The 8,555-nt window shown below is 52.0% G+C and overlaps 1 long non-coding RNA gene across 2 annotated transcripts; it reads right to left on the reverse strand.

Moving 5' to 3' along the window:
- Positions 1-155: 155 nt before the first annotated feature.
- LOC125366028 lies at positions 156-6,954 on the reverse strand. Of its 2 annotated transcripts, none has more exons than XR_007213773.1 (3): positions 6,697-6,954; positions 3,643-3,768; positions 156-331 (listed from the first exon to the last, which is right to left on the reverse strand). It is a non-coding gene; the product is annotated as an uncharacterized LOC125366028 (long non-coding RNA). The 2 variants fall into 2 exon arrangements; XR_007213772.1 differs by lacking the exon at positions 156-331 and adding an exon at positions 2,960-3,060.
- Positions 6,955-8,555: the final 1,601 nt, after the last annotated feature.

The following is an 8,555-nucleotide window of genomic DNA, read 5'->3' on the forward strand; positions in this document are numbered from 1 at the left end:
TGGTAACATTAGAATCCTCACTCAGCTCCAGATCCCGTGACTGTGTGTGTGTGTGTGTGTGTGTGTGTACACATGCGTGTGCCTGTGTGTGTGAGTACCGGGACTTGAACTCAGGGTCTGCTTTTCAGTGGTGCTCTACCACTTGAGCTACAGCTCCACTTCTGGCTTTTTGCTGATGAACTGAGGATACAAGTCTCATGAATTCATCTGCCTGGGCTGGCTTCGAACCTCAGTCTTCACACCCCCACCTCCTGAACAGCTAGGATTTCAGGCATGACCCGCTGGTGCCCGACACTGGTGCTGTGGCTTTCATTCCTCCACAGGCTTGTCTCTGAGGGCAACAAGGAGTGATGGGGTGAGGGAACCTTTCTTTGATTCCAGAACGCCTCCAACTCGCCTCCCCACCTCCGTGTTTGTTCTTCCTGGCTGGTATGGGATGTCAGAGGAGGGCTGAGTGTCCTTCATGGCTGGGCTGAGGTCAGGAAATGCTAAGGAGGCAAAAGCAGGACCCAAGCAGACAGCAGGGTCACGTGGATCTCAGGCCTTGCACACCAGGGAGCCCACGAGCAGGGGGCTGCCTCAACCACGCCCCTCGCCCCCTCAGCTCTGACGGATTCCCCTGATTCCCCGGATTTCCAGCAGTACCAATGGACAATGGCCTCTCCTGGAATACACACCAGGGGTGCTACTCCCTTAAACATTCATTCCTTTTTTTTTTTTTGGTGGGTGGGGCGGTGTCTGGAACCACTAGGAGTCCACTGCCAAAGCCCTGGGGATCCCCAGACTAGCAAATCAAAATGTACAATGTCCTTTGTTCCTGGCTTAGCAAGAACCTTAGAAGGGAAAGTATCGCAGACGGGTAGAATCATGCTTGAGGAGCCAGACACCAGTGGCCTGTAATCCTAGCTGCTCAGGAGGCTGAGCTCTGAGGATCCTGGTTCAAAGCCAGCCTGGGCAGAAAAGTCCCTGAGACTCTTATCTCCAATGAACCACCAGAAAACCAGAAATGGTGCTTTGGCTCAAGTGGTAGAGCTCAGGGACAGCACCCAGACCCAGAATTAAGCCCAATGGTGACCAACAACAACAACAACAAAAATCATGCTTGAGGAAGTGAAAATGCTCGTTGGCCCTTATTGGATCACTGTACATTATGCAAGTCCTGGTCAGGATGTAGCTCAGTGGCAAAGTACCTTGCCCAGTGTGCACAAGATGCTAGGTGGTCAGGCAGGTAAGCAGATGGTGGATAGGTAGGTAGGTAGACAGGTAGATAATGACAGAGCAGATGGATGCTTATGTCAGCAGTGTTCTAGGACAATCCATATCAGTACACCTCTCTCCTCCCACTGCACTCTGGAAGATCAGGGTGGAATGCAATCCACACCCTTCTATCCTACTTTTACTACTACTAAGCAAAAGGTTTTATGAGGCTTTTAAACTCAGGGCCATGGCAGGCTACATACGCTAACACTGGGCTGTGCCTCCAGCCCATTCATAGTTTTTGTTTTTAATACAGTAGCCGGGCTCTGGTGGCACATTCCTGTAATCCTACCTTCTCAGGAGGCACAGATCTGAGGATCGTGGTTCAAAACTAGACCTGGGTAGGAAAGTGTGAGACTCTGATCTCCAACTGACCACCAGGAAACAAAGGGGTGCTGTGGCTCAAAATGGTAGAGCGCTAGCCTTCAGCAAGAAAACCCCGAAAAACCTCAGGGACAGCGCCCTGGCCTGGAGTTCAAGCCCCATGACTGACAATACACACACACATACATACATACATACATACTATAGTACTAGGTTTAAACACTGGGGCTTGCATTTGCTAAGTAGGTACTATACAACTTAATTCATGCCTCTATTTCCCAATGTGTACCTTTTGTCTTTTGCTCTTTTTGGGGGGTGTGTGTGTTTGAAATGTCTTTCACTGTAGCCCAGTCAGGCCCCTTAGTAGCTTTGGACCCTCCTGCATCAGCGTCCTGAGTGCTTGGATTACAGGTGGGTACCACCATGCCCAGCCCTCTAACCTGACTCTGAACAGGCTATCAATGTTTCCAAGGACAGTTTGGCCTTAAAAAGTTTCAAGCTGGGCACATGTGAGTAAATTACTGGGTTAGATGTTTTGGGGTTTTTTAGGTTTTGTTTTCATGGTTTGATAGTACTGAAGTTTGAACCCAGGACCTTGATCTTGCTAGGTAGGAGTTCTATCATTTGAGCCATGCCCCCAGCCCTTTTTGTTTAGATATTTTTTATATAGGCCTTGAATTTCTATATCCAAGCCAGCCTGGGCCAGGTTGCTCCTATGAATACATCCTGTACAGGGGAGATGATAGCTTATCGGTTGATATGAAGTCTCCCTTTTATCCTAAGCTGGCCTTGAACTGAGATCCGCTGGAACCTAGGCTTTTCTTGGGAGAAGTGCAGAGGTGGTTTTATGCTGTGTTGGGAGGAAGGCAGCCAGGAGGGAGCACCGCCGGCTCAGGAGACTGCGCCATCTTCGACGGCCATGCTGCTCCTTGTCCAAACCCCTGGGGCTTTGTCATAATCGCCAGCTCCTCCAGGCCATTCTACCCCAGCGCCTCTCGCCCCTGGCCTTTGCACGTGCTCCCCCTCTACCTGGAGCACCCTCCGCACCCGTCCCTGGCCTGGCTGCTCCAGCCCGCGCTCCCCGAACCAGGAGGGCTTCCCTGCCCTCACGTTCGTCCTTCCGGGCACTGCGTCTGCATGTCTGCAGGACTTGACACACAGTAGGCACCTCGTGGGAGCCCCGCTCGGGTCCTTTCCCGGGTCACACAAGCCTGCCTGCGGGGGGCTCCTCTCCCCACTTCCCCTGTGTCGCCGCCCTTTCCTCCTCCTAAAGAGTCTGCGTGCCCATGTCAGTGTGGGGGCCAAGGCCTCGCCTGCCCCCGCTCCGTTTCCACTCCCCCCTCCCTGGGCCTGAGTTCTTCCAAGGCTGGGGCCCTCCGGCAGAGGCGGGAGGGGAGACAGGCCTATCACCCCAGCCTATTTCCTGTTGTGCGTGTTTGCGGAGCCTTCTAGACACCCAGGAATCCTCGGGTCTGCCAGCTGGAAATGAGAGGGATTTAGGGGTGAGGCAAACAGCACTATTCACTCAGAAATCAACATAAACATTGTTGGCATCCAACGTTTCTTAACCTCAGTACAAACTCCCACAATGGATGGAGTATCAAAACCACAAAGAGCAGATCTGAGCTGGACGTGCGACCTCACGCCTGTAATCCTAGCTACACAACGGGCAGAGGCCAGGAGGGTCCAAGTTTAGAGCCAATCGAGACCCCCATCTCAACCAACAAGCTGGGCATGGTAGTGTACCTCTGTGGTCCTAGATACATAGGAAGAATAGGAAAAAGAATCTAGGTCTAGGTATAAATGCAAGGTCTTATTTGGAAAAGTAATTTTTAAAAAAAGGGGGGAAGGGGCTGGTTCTGTCCTCAAGTGGCCCTGAGCAAGGCCCCCCAAGTTCAGGAGTCAGTCCCACCAAAACCAACAACACCAAAACAAAAGTAGCCATTGCACCCCTGCCACACTCCTTTAGTCAAATACAAGCCTAGCCCCAAGGATAGTTTATTCACAAAACTACCACTACCACTGGCCATACTTTGGTAGTCCAATTTTCTAAAAACTGACCTTGATTATAGAAAATGTTGACATCCCTTGAATTTTAGGCCCCAAGCAGGTGGTTTAGTCCAAAGTATCAGGTGGAATGAGGAAGCAAAGGTCAGGCGCGTGGAAGGTCTAGATTTCAATGCTGTTCTGAAGAACAAACAATCAACTAGTCACGAGAGGAAGAATCAACCAATCAGCCAAATCCCACGTCATTCTGTAAAAGCCTGTGTCTAACCCTATCCACACGAGCAGTGCCATTCCCTCGTTGCTCCTGTACCTGTTGCTTCCGGTAGCTCTGTGTGTGTGTGTGTGTGTGTGCGTGTGTGTGCGTGCGTGCACGCGCACGCACGCGCGCATGCACACATGCTGGTACTGGAGCTTGAACTCGAGGTCTTGAGCTCTCACTTGACCTGGAGATAGGAATCTCTTGGATTTGTCTTCTGGAGCTGGCCTTGAACCAAAATCCTCCAACCTCAGCCTGTTAAGTGCCAGGCACTTAATAGGCTTTTGTCCTCCTTTCTCGCTCCTCCCTCAGCTCCTGACAGTCACTTCACCTATTTGCAGGGATCACTGGGATTTGACTGGATGAGGGGGAGGTACCAGGAGCCCCAAATAGCCCCTGATTCTCCGAAGTCGCTCTATGAATGCCCAGAGCCCCTTTGTTAGTAGAAGTCAAATGCAAGTGTCCATGAGGATACCAAATCACATCTGTTTGGCTGCTCCCCTTGGCCAGAAAAAATAATCATGTGGCAGAAGCCTAAGGGCACAGGTAAAACATTTTCTGGTTTCTTGCCAAGCATTTCTGGAAGCGGCACTGTCTACATAGCTACCAACTTCCTGCCTGGCGGACATACCTGGTGTGGCTTTTGTGTCTCACATGCCAAACCTGTACAGGGCTGGAGACAATCCTGATTCGATTTCTCACCCATTTGTCCACACCTGCCCCCAAGTGGCACAGGCTCAGCCCGAGGGGAGACCATGAGGAGGGGTGAGGACAGACCCTAAATCAGTCACGTGGTGTCTACACTGAACTCCAAATGGAGACACAGGCTCTGAGGTACAGGAGATGCGTTTGCGGGGAGGGGGTTCGGGTCCGTGGGAAGCTGGAAATGCTGAGCCATGAGGTCTGCCATCCTCTGACTCTCAGCTGGGAGTGGCCGAGAAAGAGCAATTGCTCCTGGCATTACAGAGACCCCTGTGCTGCCCTACATGTGAGCTCATCAGCATCCAAACTTTCCTAGACCCTGGAGTCAGGTAAAAGCCTACACAAATGGTGACTGCTACTCGTCTACACCTCCTAAGATAAGGAAGTCACCAGTCCTAGGATTGTTCCCCCCACTCTGGTGGTGGTACCTTGCATCCTGCGTGTACTCCCTGTTTGATGATCAATAAAAACCCTGTTCATGAGACCTTGGGAGTCTGTTGCTGGCAAGAGGCACAGACGCCCTGCTGCCCCTAAACAGGTTTCGCGGTCCGGTTTCCATCATTGCTCCCAGTCTTGGGGGTGGGGGGGTGATAAGGAGCTCACAGACCTGCAGGGTGCTCCAGCTGAGGGGGAGGGGGAAGGATGAAGATCACGCAGGTAGACTCTAAAACCCCATTGTGCAAGCCACCCTCCGGGTAACAGACGGACAGTGCTGCGGGCCGGGACTTGGAGAGGCAAAGACCCTGGCAAGCCAGGGGAGCCAAGGATGGCAAGCAGGGGAGAATGATCTAGGCCGGCCCCGGCTGTTCCTCCAGGGGTTCATCTTCATTTCTAAGACCTGGATTGGTTTTCTTTGGTTTCATTTTGTTCAGGGTGAAAGGGAAAAACCCAGGGCCGCCCCTGGGGCAGGCAAGCAGGCAAGCGCTGTACCAGCGAGCCACAACCCTGGACTTTCTTTTTTTTTTTTGCCAGTCCTGGGCATTGAACTCAGGGCCTGAGCACTGTCCCTGGCTTCTTTTTGCTCAAGGCTAGCACTCTACCACTTGAGCCACAGCGCCACTTCCGGCTTTTTCTATATATGAGGTGCTGAGGAATCGAACCCAGGGCTTCAAGTATGGGCGGCGAGCACTCTTGCCACTAGGTCACATTCCCAGACCCCAACCCCAGACTTCCTGTTTGTATTTCCTCTCAAGAGGCTGTCTTTCCTGGAACTGGATTAGAGAGCTCACTTCCTGCTGGAGACCTGGAAAGCGGATGGTGGTGAGTCTGGCAGGGTAGGCAGAGAAGCAGAGGTGTGAGGCCTCGGGTCCTGCCCCGGTAGCCAGGATGAGGAAGAAGGAGGAAGAATGGAGCCGCTGGCCTGGGGGCAGGTGCAGAAGGGGGTGGGGCTTGCACGTAAGAAGGCACTGAGAGACCCAGCGGCTCCACGTCATCCAAGACCAGACAGCAGTCATGGCCTGGCACAGGGCTCTCTGGCTGAGCCAAGGTCACCACAGGGCTCACAGCCAGAGGCTAAGAGTTGAGAGAAAGGGGCAGAGAGGCAGGGAGCCCCACCTGGCGCTTTCAGGTAATAATCTAATCCCAACTCCCCAGTTCCATCCCACTGTTATTATCCGGGGGCCCCAGGAGTGTGCTGGGAGAGATAGGACACACAGCGGATGGATGCCCCCCACTTGGAAGTCCAGGAAGCCTTCCTGGAAGAAGAGCCCTCAGAGTTGACACTTGAAAACCAACCAAGGAAAGACCATTCATTCATCTGCAACCCTGCAAAGAGCTCAAGGTACCAGACAGGCCAGATAGAGGTTCTTATCACTGTTGTTATGGCAACTATGCTATTCATTGCTCGTTACTTAGTATTCTTTGTTGTTATTTTGGTTTTGATGGTTTATTTGAAGATAGGGTCTCACCAAGCTGGCCTCAAGTACCCGATCTTGCTTTAGCCTTTTGAGTGTTGGGATTACAAGAGTATGCCACCATGCTTGGCTTGTCTTTTTTTTTTTTTTTTTTTTTTTTTTGCTTGCTTGTTTGCTTGTCTGTTTGAAACAGTCTCCCTAGGTAGCTCCAGCTGGCCTCAAATCGCAGTCCTCCTGCCTGAGCCTCCCAAGTGCTGGGATTGTATGTGTGGACCACTACACCTGGTGGTTACTCACTGTTAATTCCCTGGTGTTTTGTGATTCTGAGCAGGTGCTGCCCTCTTGCTCTCAGCACATCATCCTCATCTTCGGGTTCTTAGAAACCACTTCTGCTGAAAAGCACCGAGTCCTTACTTGGGGCCCATAATTGGCTAAAGCAAGAGAAACTCTTGGGCCTCCCTGTCTCTGTTTTGCATGTCTCCTTGGCTCTGAGTCTTTCTCCTGAAATTGCGTTGGGTTTCCAAAAGGACAAGAATGATGGATCACATCTTTATGACAAGGGATCAAAATAGTAGAGTTGGGGGCTGGGAATGTGGCCTAGTGGTAGAGTGCTCACCTCGTATACATGAAGCCCTGGGTTCGGTTTCCCAGCACCACATAAACAGAAAAAAAAAAGTCAGACGTGGCGTGGTGGCTCAAAATGGTTGAGTGCTAGCCTTGAGCAAAAAGAAGCCAGGGACAGTGCTCAGGCCCTGAGTTCAAGCCCCAGGACTGGAAAAAAAATAATAGTAGAGCCTCAGGACAAAAGACAGAACCTCCCCACCCACCCCTAAAAAAATACTGAGAATACTCCGTACATCACTGTTATAATACCAATTTTTTTTTATTTTTTGCCAGTCCTGGGCCTCGGACTCAGGGCCTGAGCACTGTCCCTGGCTTCTTTTTGCTCAAGGCTAGCACTCTGCCACTTGAGCCACAACGCCACTTCTGGCCATTTTCTGTATATGTGGTGCTGGGGAATCGAACCCAGGGCCTCATGTATAGGAGGCAAGCACTGTAGCCACTAGGCCATATCCCCAGCCCTAATACCAATATTTTTTAAAACTGGGAAAAATGACCTATGGGGATGAGGCTGGACCCTGGATCGAGGGGTGCAGGAGCGGATGGGTGGCAGGGGTGGCGGAACCCGTCCCCTTCATGATGGTGGCCATACCAACTTCTCTGGATCTCTTGCAGAACCAGAGCTGAGATAATGATCGACCAGGCCACCTTTGCCTGGGACTGCTCAACTATGCAACCCTGTCCTCCCAGCCCCAATTTGTCCCCTAGTTAAACCTACACCTCCTGTCTGTACCTGGAAGATGTCCTGCAAGACTTGATTCGCCTTCCCTCACTGCACCCAACTATGCCAAGCAGTGAGTCTTCTGTCTTCTTCCTCTGCCCTCCGTCACTCTCTCTCTCTCTCTCTCTCTCTCTGTCTCTCTCTCTCTCTTTCTATCTCTGTCTTCAGACGACGCAGAATGGCTGGACTGTGGATTCCTCCTTCTGCAGCCTTCATTCACCATACCCGTAGGCCCTACCAACCCTGAACTGATTGCGTAGCTCTGCATCTAGAGGCGGCCTGGGGGAGGTTGGGGGACTCTGGCTCTGGGCTTTGTGGTGACCGGGCCTCCAGCCCACTGGGGGCCTTAACCCTAGAAAGGGTCCTGCAATTCAACAGGGGCGGGTGGGTGGGGGTTGTCTAGAACATTATCAATTTCATCTTGATGAAGTAGAGGTGGAAATTCCAGGTGTGGCTTCCCGAAAATTCCTCTCGATGTGTGAGTGTGTGCTTGTGTCTCTCTGTCTGTCCTGGAGCTTGAACTCAGGGCCTGGGCACTATCCCTGAGTTTCTTTGGCTCAAGGCTAGTGCTCTACCACTTAAGCCACGGCTCCATTTCTGGCCTGCTGGGTAGTTTAGTGGTGATAAGAAAGAGTCTCACAGACTTTCCTGCCCCATCTGGCTTTGAAACGAGATCTTCCGGCCTCAGCCTCCTGAGTAACTAGGATTACAGGTGAGCACCCGGGCTAGACTTGAGTGCATTTCAGCGTACATGGCCTGCGGGATGAGGTGGGGAAGGAGCTCCGGAAGTCCTGCAGCTGGGCGCTCTCTGACC

This window comes from Perognathus longimembris, chromosome 17, assembly GCF_023159225.1.
Source record: "Perognathus longimembris pacificus isolate PPM17 chromosome 17, ASM2315922v1, whole genome shotgun sequence".
In the NCBI taxonomy this organism is placed as follows: domain Eukaryota; kingdom Metazoa; phylum Chordata; class Mammalia; order Rodentia; family Heteromyidae; genus Perognathus; species Perognathus longimembris.